We start from the raw sequence: 12382 nt of genomic DNA, 5'->3' as shown, positions 1-12382 counted from the left end.
AAGGGATTTTACAGGCATCCTGGTTTCTTTAGCAATACATGTACAAATCATCTCTTTAAATGGACAACTTCTGGTTGTGTACCTACTATGCTGATTCGTTTAAATTAACATTTAACTTTTATATTTTAATAAGTAATATATTCATACAGTCAAAATTCAAAAGGCACAGGTATATAATGGAAAGCCTGCCATCCCTGTCTCTTTATCTCTAGGTCCCCTCCTTGGAGGTAATAGATACTACCAATTTCCTGTGTTATCTTTCAAAGGAGACATACACACTCACGCACACTCACACGTACTTATCATCCTATATATTATAATAATTTACAAATGTTCTTCACATTGCTTTTTTCACCAAGAATCTATCATGAAGGTAATTTTGTACCATCTTTTTTTTTGACCTGGGGATTTAACTCAGGGGCACTCCACCACTGAGCCACATCCCCAGCCCTATTTTGATTTTGTATGTAGAGACAGGATCTCACTGAGTTGCTTGGTGCCTCGATTTTGGATTTTGCTGAGGCTGACTTTGAACCTGTGATCCTCCTGCCTCAGCCTCCGGAACCCCTGGGATTACAATGGAGCCTGGCTTGACAACAAATTCTGGAAACAGACAGCCTAAGTTTGAGTCCTGACACCATCACTCAAATGCTATTTGACTTTGCACAAGTTACTTAACCTTTCTGTCACTCAATTCATCACTGAGATGGTGCTATTATTCGTACAAATTTTACCACGTTGTTGTAATTAAAAGAATGAATATATTAAAAAGATTTAGTGGGGCTGGGGATGTGGCTCAAGCGGTAGCGCGCTCGCCTGGCATGCGTGCGGCCCGGGTTCGATCCTCAGCACCACATACAAACAAAGATGTTGTGTCCACCGAGAACTAAAATAAATAAATAAAGTTTAATAAAAAAATAAAAAGATTTAGAAAATACTGGTCCCAAGGCAAACTAAAAAAATATTATTATTTTTTTCTATGTCAACAAATTTGATTTATTCTAGGTCCAATTTCAAAGAGAAAAACTTATTTGCCTCGGCTTCAAATTCTGGAGATGAAATGAAACAAAAAGGAATTACTCTTACTTTTGGGTAATATGCACCATCTAGATACCATAGTCCCACAGAGGGAGCTAGGGACCCAGAACTGGGCAAGGAGGTACTTTATCCTCATCACTTTCAGTCTTCACAACATCCTTCCTCAATAAGTATCCCATCCTCATTTTACCAGCCAGGAAACTGTGGTTGAGATGGCAGGACTTGCCCAAGGCCAAGTTTCCATTGCACATTGATTTGCAAATGTTCTTTAATCTTTTCCTGAGGGTCAGTTACAGGTCCCTAGTGCCTACCCCACTGTTTCCCAGGAGGGTTTTCAGTAGAGCCCACAGGTTGGAATTTGCCATTCATTCACTCAGCAAGCCCAAAGCTAACTCCTCCTTCCCACTTCCTCCAGGACCCCAGTTCTTTAGCATAGAATCCTGTTTCTTTTGTTTGCTTGAGGGGCAGGGTATGTGTGTGCTGGTGCTGGGAACTAAACCTAGAGGTGCTTTACAACTGAGCTACATCCCCAGTTCTTTTTCTTTTTTGAGGCAGAGTCTAAGTTGCCAAAAGTCTGGCTTAAATGCCATAGCTAGCCTCCAACTTGCCATCCTCCTGCCTCAGTCTCCCAAGTAGCTGGGTCTAGAGGTGTGCACCACCTAGCCTGGATAGAATTCTGTTTTCCTCCTCTTAAAATTCAAGTCCTGGGGCTGGGGATGTGGCTCAAGCGGTAGCGCGCTCGCCTGGCATGCGTGTGGCCTGGGTTCGATCCTCAGCACCACATACAAACAAAGATGTTGTGTCCGCAGAGAACTAAAAAATAAATATTAAAAAAAATTAAAATAAATAAATAAGTAAAAATAAAAAATAAATAAAATTCAAGTTCTGCAGATTCTCCCTCTGAAATGTGTCTCACATCTACCCCTCCTTTTCAGTCCAGCCTGCCACCTCCCTGGTTTGGCTGTGACTACCCCTTTCAACTAGGACTGTTGCTGCTGCTGCCTAGGGGACCTCCCCAAAGCACAACTTTGCCATTTCCCCACTTTCCAGCCTTTAGGGACTCTTACTGCCTACTCTTCCCCTGCTTCGGAGGTCCTATGTAACCAAGCCCCAAACACCTCGCCTGCTTTGCTACTAAGATTTCCAAAACCATTCTTGGAACAGGCTTCCAGCCATGTTGCTCTTTCGGCTTAGGACTTCCTCTGCCTTCTCTGCAAGGCCATCCGAGCTCCATGAAGCTGGTCCTCACTGATTACACTCTCTCCTCTCATTTCCTCATCACTCAAGCCACACTGTTGGCTGCCTCAAGTGAGATACCTTTAGAGACAAACTCCTACATTAACATGGCTTCAAAGTGGTCCTTTTTTGTTTTGTTTCTGCTAAAATTCTTTGGGGAAAACTTTCAAAGAATCAGCCAAGGTCACAGAGATCCACACAAAGCTTTATTCAGTTTGGAGTTGGAGCTGTGGGGCTATGGGATAGGTGCTGGTCAGAGCTAGGTGATTGGAATAGCATGGGATTGGCTTAGGTCGGTGATGTCATGGCAAAGGGGTCATGTCCTTCTGGGATAGGCTTAGGGTTACGTGACCATGGGGTAGGTCACTAATGGGGGTGGGGGGAGTCCAGGTAAAAGGAAGTACAGGAAAGTGAAACTTACCTCCTAAAATGGCTGCTCAAATGTTCAATTGTTACCGCTGTTGACCGGTGACGAGTCCTTGCTTCCCCAATGTTGAAGAATTCTACCACGCGGCCTGCGCAATGGTTTCATTAATGAGGTTCTAGGCATAAAGTTAGTTAGAAGAGATCGAAATAAAACACACAGACACAGTTACCTTATTTCTATTGCCAGGTCCGAGACGGCTCCCCTCTCTGGCTCTGACCTCTAACCGCCCAGCAGGGCAGCAAGGATTACTCAGGGCTAGCAGGAGAGAGAGAGAGTGAACACGCCAGGGAGTAGCCTTTTATTGGGGAACAAGAAATTCAGGGGATAATTCCATCCAATGAAGGTTGAGGGGGGACTGCACTCCAAGGTCAGGGTCAGTGATTGGGCCCCCGGGGTCAGTGGTCAGTCACACCCCCACACGGACGGGTTCTCTCATCAGGAAAGGGCCGGGAAAATTCCGACACAGCCAGAAGCCTCAGACCCTTAACGGGAGTCGCCCAGTCACGTGTCAGGATGGCTTCCCACAAAGAATAACACCAGAGAAGCACACCGAGGCAAGGTCAGGGTGGAAAATTAGAAGTTTATTAAAGGACAGCAGAAAAGACTTATCCCAGAGGAAGAAGGGGACCCAAGAGATGGAATCCGTGGAAGTGCGGTTGTCTCTCCCTTTTATAGTTTCTCTCAGTGATGGAATGTAGGTGGGAAGGCCCGAAGGGTTGGGACACAGGTGGGCCAAAGAAGTAATCTGGGCACTTCCGAGTCAGCATCTTCAAGTTTGCTGTTCATTAACATTTCTTTGGGATGGGCTATCTTCAAATCTGTTGGGGGCTGTTTCCTGGACTTCATTTGAAAGACCCACCGATTCCCTGTCCAAGAAAGACGCACGAGGCACTGGCTGCAAAAGCAAGAGGTGATTTATTGATACACAGGCGCCTGCGGGTGCCCAGCGAAACCTCAGCCGGAGCTTCGGTGAACTGGCACACCGGGCTTTGGGGTACAGGATTTTTTATAGGGTCAAGGAGCAGGTTTCGCGCGCGCGGTAAGCAACAGGTTTCTTATTGGTTATTTTGAACCCAACATACAGGTTACCTAAAGGGTAAAGTTATTTTTCATTTTATGTTCCTGGAATTACACCATATGACAGTTACATATGAACATTCTGTTTTTTTTTTCTATTCCTGCTTATTAGCCCCTGTTTAGTCAGGCATGCCCTGGAATCTATTCTTCTGCTCTTTCCCAACCATCCTGTTTTTCCCTTTTAATCGGTTACACTTAACTGATTTTCTGAAAAATACATCTGACGTCTGTGCAGGTGCGGAAGCAAGCCCTGGTGATTTATTACTGGGCCTAAAGTTATTGGGCTGGGGTCTTTCATTCCCCCCTTTTTCTTTATCATGGATAGAATCTTATATCCATTGTTCTGCTTGCTCAGGTTCTTGGATTAAGCTTGTGTGTGACCCTGTTTGTTGTTTAAGCAACTGGTACTGTTGAGTTAGAACCATAGTTTGGATTATAGAAAGTCTCTCTCTCATGAATTGCACCAATCTATTGAGTATGCAGGGTCCAAACGTTAGGATTATTAGCAGAATAACTAAAGGTCCCGCTATGGTGGATAGCAAAGTAGTTAACCATGGGGATTTGTTAAACCAGTGTTCAAACCATCCTTGTTGAGCCTCAAATTTTTTTTTTTTTTTTTTTTTTTTTTTGGCCAGCCTTTCAGTGACCTTTTTCATAGTTTCCCGGACTACCCCTGTATGGTCAGCGTAAAAACAACATTGTTTCTTTAAAACCACACAGAGACCACCTTTTCTAAGGAATAACAGATCTAATCCCCTTCTATTTTGTAGTACGACTTCTGCGAGGGAAGAGAGAGATTTCTCTAAGACAGTGATAGACTTGGTCACTTGATATTAGACCCCCGATTTATCTAACTACACTGACTACCTAACTTTAAATCTGGCTTCATTTTTTTTTTTTTTTAATTTGGGAACTCCTTACTGCTGTGAGGAAGGGGGACGAAGAGAATCTTTCTGGCTTCTTCAGGCTGAAAAGGGACGGCGTGGGGCATGCAGTTTGGAGTCCCCCTTAAAAATATCGGGTCTATCGAGTGGTCCATGATGAAAGTCTAATTGAGAAGTAATAGGCTGGAGGGCCATTTGAGTGATGGGTGGTCTATAAGAGAAACAAGAACTTATTAGTACTGGAACCATATTGATGCAGTAATAAATGCCACAGCACAGAAATATGCCAATGAGTATAATGGCCAAGACAAAGATTAACAATGTTTTTTATCAGGCAGTACCAGGAACTAGGAGCTAGGATATTATTTCCACGAAAAAGTTGCTGAGAACATGGCTTCCATCTGAGCAGGTAAATCTTTAAGGATATTTGTCACATTGTCAGAAATGTCAGGGATGTCAACACAACAACTAACATGTAGGGTTACAGATGTCTTTTTCTTTAAGATATAGTTTAATAATTTAATGCCATCTGATCCTGCAAAATCCTTTTATTAGTATAACCTCTGTGTCTAATAGAGAAATTTTTAATTTTGCTACTTAGGGCTGGATAACCATATTAGCAAACATCAAGCCTACCTGCGTTGGCTAGAAATAAAGGCCTTAGACTAAAACTATTCTAGCAGTCCCTTTGACAGTTATCAGGCATTTCTGTCTAAGAATCTCTTTTGTAGCCTCCAGTCTACTTATTTATGGAAGTTATATTTAACTATTATTATCATTTAAGATGTCCAGGAACAGCTGTGCTTTGGCTTTGACTGTCTTTGCTAAGTGTTTAAGATGAAGCAAGTCAAACTGACTTTTGTTTCTACCTATTGTTTACAGTCAGCTGAGTTTCCCTGGGAGTCCTCGGGAACTTCATAGCAGCTTTTCAGTTCTGCTAGTGCCATTTGCGCTAGGATGGGTCCAGGCCTTGCTTGACCATATGGCTTCCCTCAGAAGCATCAGGGATGTCTCCCTTTTCTAATGACCCTCCTCTTTACAGCAAATGCACCGATTGGCTTTCTGTCCTCCACCGGTCTCATTAATCTCCCTGCTCAGGAGGTTATGTGGCCTAGAGTTGCTGAGCCCTTTGGAGAAGTCCCCTATTCCCTGATTCAGACTGACTCAGAGGGCAAGAGCCGAATATTGGTTTTCTTGGCCCTTTTAATTTAACTAATTTTAAAAACTTGATCTTAAACATCCAGCAAATAAGTTAACAGCCTTATATTAAGAGCACTGGGCTTTAATGTCTATCTCTCTATCCTGTAGGTGATAACTCCTTATCTTATGTTGACCCAGGTTGTGTTCTTAAAGCAATACCTCTTTAAAACATTAACAGGCAATCCTTAAACCATCTATAAGCAAACTACAAAACAAAACTAACTAGGGTAAAAACATATTTAGCTTATATAATAGCTACCTTGAATTTTGGCAGGGTTATACATCATAATTTCCTGTTTGAGATCCTAGTAATCTTGGCAAAAACCTACTTTTGGACACAACTTTAACTGTACTGAAATCTGGCTTACTTTTTTCATAGCCACTTTCACATGTAGTGAGATGGGACAGAGCCTTATTTCAAGTAAGGCAGGGCTCTTTATAAATCTCAAGTACTATAGTTCTGAAGCTGATCATTTTACAAAGTTTACATAAATTGTTGTTCAAGTTTACATGAACATTAGCTAACACAACATAATATCACACCTAAAACATGAATTAAAGGCTGAAAGCTTTTAACCTCTTGTAGAAAAGTAGTAATGTACTTTTGTGTTTTGCAATAAAACCTTCACATAGATTAGGCTCTTATTAACTTAAAAATACATGAATTGTATCTCAGAGTAGAAAGTAACATGGAACCGTACATATCTTATTGATAACAAGTTCAGTTATAGAACACAAATGATATAATTGAATCTCCAACATGTTTTTTTTTTTTTTTAAGCCTAAAATTACCATACAACTTTAGAACACCAGCTTGATATAATGTTCTTTTGAAGCTTCTACCTTACAGACTTGTATACCTGGAAGATATGAACACATTAATAACACCATAATTACATAAACCTCCTTTTGTTCACATTTTGAAACAATACTTGTAAACTTTTAAATTTAAGCAGAGTTAACATTTTATTAGGGCCTTTTTGAACACCTAGAGAAACTTATAAGCTTAATTTTGAGGACATCTTTACTTTTATCTGTTTACCCAATCTAAATTGAACCGTTTGAATCACGTGAATTAAAGATATTTGGATCTATTTTTAATTTTTTTTTTTTATGAGCGCTCCTCATCTGTCAATTGTTATATCACTGTAGGATATATGGACATACACACATACAGACATACCGACATACAACACATAACAAGAGTGTGCACACATAACAATAATAAAGGCCTCGTAGCTTTTTGCAGATGAAATCTCCATTGCAATGTTTTTTTGTTTTTTTTTTTAAAAAACTTTACTGATCAGAAAATCATTAACCTAGGTCTGCAGGATCAGAATCACGAGCTCAAAAAAAATACAGAATCTAAGAAAAAAAACAAGAATCCTAAAAAAAAGATGACTGGCCAGTAGTTAGTAAATACCATACAATTTACTTCTTGGTTTGGTCTAGTTTGAGTTCAGGTAAAAAGACACTTTTACCTTTTTTTTTTCCTTGGGCCTGAGCTCCAAGCTGCTTCTGTTTGCATATCAGTTTAAGCCCTGACCAAGGTCTGGAAGGAGCAGGGAAAAAAACTGCTATTTTGAGCAGACACTTTAGGCCCAAGGCATTTTAACCTTAAGTTATATTTCCAGGTTTAGATGTTGAAAATTATGATACAAATTTAAGAAGCAATTTCCAAAATTTAAAATTTTATATCTTTTTACACTAGAAAAACTTGTTCATATAAAACTGGAAATAGGATCTCTACCATCAGAAGAAATTTCTTTAGTACCTCTAAGCCACTTTGCTTGTTCTGAAGTTTCTAAAGTAGCATTGAGTTACATTAAATTTGCCCACACATTACCATATATATCTGAAATTAAGCTTTGAAAATTTCTAAGACTATTGGTATTTTATCTAATGTCATTTTTATGAGCCAGACCAACGTTTTAATTTCTTTTCAGGCTACCCAGTTCAAAATTGAAACTCTTTAAATTTTTTTTTTTTTTTATCCCAAGTATTTAAGTTTTCTAGCATGAACTATCTGAAATCAAATTAAACAATTGCTTAAACCCAACTTTTAACTGCAAGATAGTGCAATGCTTTAGAAACCCATTCAGATACCAGATTGTTACAATAAAAAATCAGACAACCAGATAAGAAAATATCTCTCCAGGTTTTGAACTTTCATTTAATTAAGACTCCCATCAATGGCACCATAGACTTTCCCATGAGTGGACCAGATGTTTTCATGTAGGGGCAACTATAGGTGTGACTGGCTTTACTGCATTCAGTGTCCCTTCTTTTTAAGTAAACAGAGGTAGCGTAATCCTTAAGATGTAGATAAGGACCCAGGGAACTCCCCAGAGCTAAATGGCTCTGGCAGCTGCTGGGAGTCCCTTAATCCTATCTTTCACCCATAGGATCAGTTCCTCCAGTTTGGTTTGACCTTAGGCATTAGGCATTTTTTTTTTTTTTTTCTAACTTTTTAGTAGCCAGCTCCCAAAAAGTCCATCCTCTGCTTGCAGTTGTTTCGAGTGCTAAGCTTCCCCAAGAGAGCAGAGTGGGGACTCCTTAAAAGTCCCCTTGAGAGTGTTAAAATTTGTGACTGAAAATTTGGTTCCCATCTCTAAAGCCAATTAACACTAATTTAATAATGAGGATAGGGCTTTGAGAAAAGTCAAAGCGAGATGTTAAAGTTGTTATAGATTGTCCCATGTTAGTCTCAGGTGGAATGAGAAAATGCAGAGGCAAGGAGACAGATACAAATCAGACAGGACACAAAACACAAAGAACGCTGCGCGGCTTCGGGCAAAGGCAAGAAGACAGACACAAATATCAGACTGGACACAGAGAACGCTGCGCGGCTCGAGCACAAACCGAACGTACCTGACGGATTAGGGAGAGGAGGGATACCGTCACCTCCGTCACCCACGAGTACAGTGTACTCTACAGAACATTGGAGGCCCCCCAAGATGGGCCTCCCTGAGCCCCTGGGACGTCTCCCAGGGTGGCAGGGGAGAAGTCCGAGTTCGTCAACTCCTTCTCAAGCTGCCCAGAATACAGAGCAATTACGCGTAATCGTACAGACGCTGCGCATGAACAGATAACAAGATAACAACCAGACAGACAGAGACACAAAATGACACGAACTGGCCAGCTTACCTCCCAGTGGTTATCGGGTGTTCCTCGGGCAGGGATCCGGACGGGGTTACAGGAGTTCTCCTGGCTGGCTCGCCAAATGAAAGACCCACCGATTCCCTGTCCAAGAAAGACGCACGAGGCACTGGCTGCAAAAGCAAGAGGTGATTTATTGATACACAGGCGCCTGCGGGTGCCCAGCGAAACCTCAGCCGGAGCTTCGGTGAACTGGCACACCGGGCTTTGGGGTACAGGATTTTTTATAGGGTCAAGGAGCAGGTTTCGCGCGCGCGGTAAGCAACAGGTTTCTTATTGGTTATTTTGAACCCAACATACAGGTTACCTAAAGGGTAAAGTTATTTTTCATTTTATGTTCCTGGAATTACACCATATGACAGTTACATATGAACATTCTGTTTTTTTTTTCTATTCCTGCTTATTAGCCCCTGTTTAGTCAGGCATGCCCTGGAATCTATTCTTCTGCTCTTTCCCAACCATCCTGTTTTTCCCTTTTAATCGGTTACACTTAACTGATTTTCTGAAAAATACATCTGACGTCTGTGCAGGTGCGGAAGCAAGCCCTGGTGATTTATTACTGGGCCTAAAGTTATTGGGCTGGGGTCTTTCACATTAACATTCCAGGAGAGTTGCTCAACTTTTCCAGGAATTCATTCTCAACATGGCCTCCATTTTAGATTTCACTCGATATTAGACCCAATTTACCTGACTACATTGACTACCTAATTTTAAATCTGGCTTCAAAATTAAGACCTAGAACTCTGACTTCTTTCTTTTAGACAACCTACAGTAAATTTGGTCTATTATAATATTGAGCTGAGCATGCCCAGAAATTTCCTGATGACTATCATCCTCTTTTGAACTTGTACTATAGACCTTATGCTGAGCATGCCTAGAAATGTGTCCTCTCCTTTTTGAATCAACTGTGTCAGAAAGCTCGGTCCCTGTCCCCAAAGCCAATCAATGTCAATTTAATGATGAGGACAGGATTTTAAGAAAAAGGAAAAAAGAAGGTTTTATTGATGAAGCCAGATTTAAAAATAGGTAGTTAGTGTAAATAGGTAAATCAGGTCTAATATCGAGTTCAAGAAAGAAAATAGAGAGCATATCGAAAATGGAGTCCATAAAGAAAATGGAGTTCGATCCGAGCCTGGGAAACCAGAACAACACCTGGGAATTGAAATGTTAATGTCCCCACTCCATCTGTCCACCTGTTTCCCATCTTTTGTCCTTCCCACCTGTGACCCCCATCATGCAGGATAGTGGGAAATAAAGGGCAGGAATGTAGAGGACAAAAGAAGACCTTAGATATAAAAGGGAGAAGACCTCCCCTTTCTACGGATTCCCCTTTTCCTCCCGGGGAAGTCTTTTCTGCTATCCTTTAATAAAGCCTTCCACTTTCTTCTCTACACTTGCCTCTGCGAGCTCCTCTGGTGTTAGACTTCAACATTCAGGGAAGCAGTAGTAACATTGCTTTGTTAAGCAAAGGAGAAACACAGGAGACTCCTGTCCCAAAGTCTGGAGGTGTGTGTGGGGGGTATGTCAAAGCTCTGGTAGGGGGCCCCAGGGCGTGTTAGGATTCACTTGTTAATTTGGGAGATATTCACTTCCCAGATCCTCAGCTGGCATCTCCTTCCTGTAGTGGGTGTGTTCTAGGGCAATTAACTAGGGTAAGAAAAGATAACACTGTCTCCCCAATCTTGTTAGGGAGGGGAAGGGGAGAAGAGAAAAGAAAAAACATTAAAAAAAAAAAAAAAAGGGCTGGGGGTGTGGCTCAAGCGGTAGCGGACTCGCCTGACTTGCGCGAGGCGCTGGGTTCGATCCTCAGCACCACATACAAATAAAATAAAGATGTTGTGTCCACCGAAAACTAAAAAATAAATAAATATTAAAAAAAAAAGCCTTAGAGCTTTGAGGGCTACATTCGGGAGGTAAAGCTACCACTGTTACACAAATTTAAACTGAGCATGCTCAAAAAGTGCACACCTTACAATGAGCATGGTCAGAATCTGCCCTTTACACCTGATTTCCTATATGAATATTTGTAGGCTCCCCAATAGAAACCCCATGCTTCCTTTCTTGACCAAAAGCAATGCATAGCAAATAACCTGCTTACTTGCTGCAGGTAATAAATCTTTCTCCATTCTTTTATCTTCTGGTTTGCTGGCTGGATTTGTACTCACCAAGAGGAGATCCATTGTGTTTAGTTAAAACTTCATGCTCTACATATATTTGTAAATTTCTCAAGTGTCAAAATCCTACTGACTGAAATGCCTTCACACATGGGTACAATCAATAAGCCCCACAACCTAGTTTCTAGTGCATCCAGCCATTCACAAAAGCCTGGGTTAACAGGGGACATGATAATGTCAGGGCTGTTGTCTCCATTAAGTCTGGCCTACTTTAAACCTGGCTCTCCTCACAGAACTGTCAATTCTGACCAAGTGTCCATCATAGGCTTCCATTTTCTTTGTACAGGGTATCATGACTGTTGGTTGTCTGGAACAGGCATATTATACATAGATCATTCTAGAAATACTGGTTGTATGAACAAACTTTTGAGTTGGAGAGGGCATCAGAACATTAAATCAACTTTCTTGTTACAGCAGAAGAAATCAAGACTCCAAGACAAGGACACTCACCTGGGTGGCACAATAAGTAGGAAAAAAACTAGACCTAGAACTGAGGCCACCCACCTGACTCCTAGTTCAGGGTGTGATCCTCTGCACCTTGGAGACTACAGACCTAGAGTCAGCAAGCAGCCTCAGCCACCTGAGATCACTGCCAGACAACATCGCCTTCTCCTTCATCTCTCTCTCTCATCTCAGAAACTCCTTTGCCTTTTCCACAACACAATCTTTTCTCCTCCCCCAAATCTCAGCTTTAGTTTCTGGTGTAGTTGCTTGTTTATAAGCTCCCCACCAGCAGGCTCCCCGCCATCCCTGAAGGGAAAGCGAGGAAGGAGACATGGATGAGTGAGAAATGAAAGGTGGAGACCAGGCAGAGATACATAGGAGAGTTTGTTAGTCAGAGCTGACAAATAAAGGCCATCTCTCTACAGGAGAGAGAGGCAAAACAGGTTTGAGTTCTGGGACTTTTATGGGGAGGCTCAGGAATCAGAGCCCTGCTAAGGGTTGGGTTGGTATGAGGGAGTGGTGAGTCTTTCTCAGAAAGGCCCTTGGGCAGGAAAGCAAAACTTTTTTTCTTAAAAATGGCAGCTTTCACTTAAGTTGGCCATCCAGATGATAAGAATGGACCCATGGGATTGAACCATGGGCACTCCACTGTAGTGGCACCCCCTCCTCCACAAAAAGTCTTAACTGGGCTTCTCCAGAAATCTTCACCATGGCTGTTTTTAGGACTGTCAGCAAAGAGTCTC

General features: G+C 41.7%; 1 long non-coding RNA gene across 2 annotated transcripts; it reads right to left on the bottom strand.

Moving 5' to 3' along the window:
* Positions 1-3597: 3597 nt before the first annotated feature.
* LOC139704673 (uncharacterized) lies at positions 3598-9609 on the bottom strand. 2 transcript variants are annotated; one of them, XR_011706558.1, is made up of 3 exons: positions 9010-9609; positions 6655-6722; positions 3598-4873 (listed from the first exon to the last, which is right to left on the bottom strand). It is a non-coding gene; the product is annotated as an uncharacterized lncRNA (long non-coding RNA). The 2 variants fall into 2 exon arrangements; XR_011706557.1 differs by lacking the exon at positions 6655-6722.
* Positions 9610-12382: the final 2773 nt, after the last annotated feature.

Source organism: Marmota flaviventris, chromosome 2, assembly GCF_047511675.1.
Source record: "Marmota flaviventris isolate mMarFla1 chromosome 2, mMarFla1.hap1, whole genome shotgun sequence".
Lineage (NCBI taxonomy): Eukaryota > Metazoa > Chordata > Mammalia > Rodentia > Sciuridae > Marmota > Marmota flaviventris.
The sequence above is the reverse complement of the archived record's forward strand: the minus strand, read 5'-3'. Positions and strand labels throughout refer to the sequence as shown.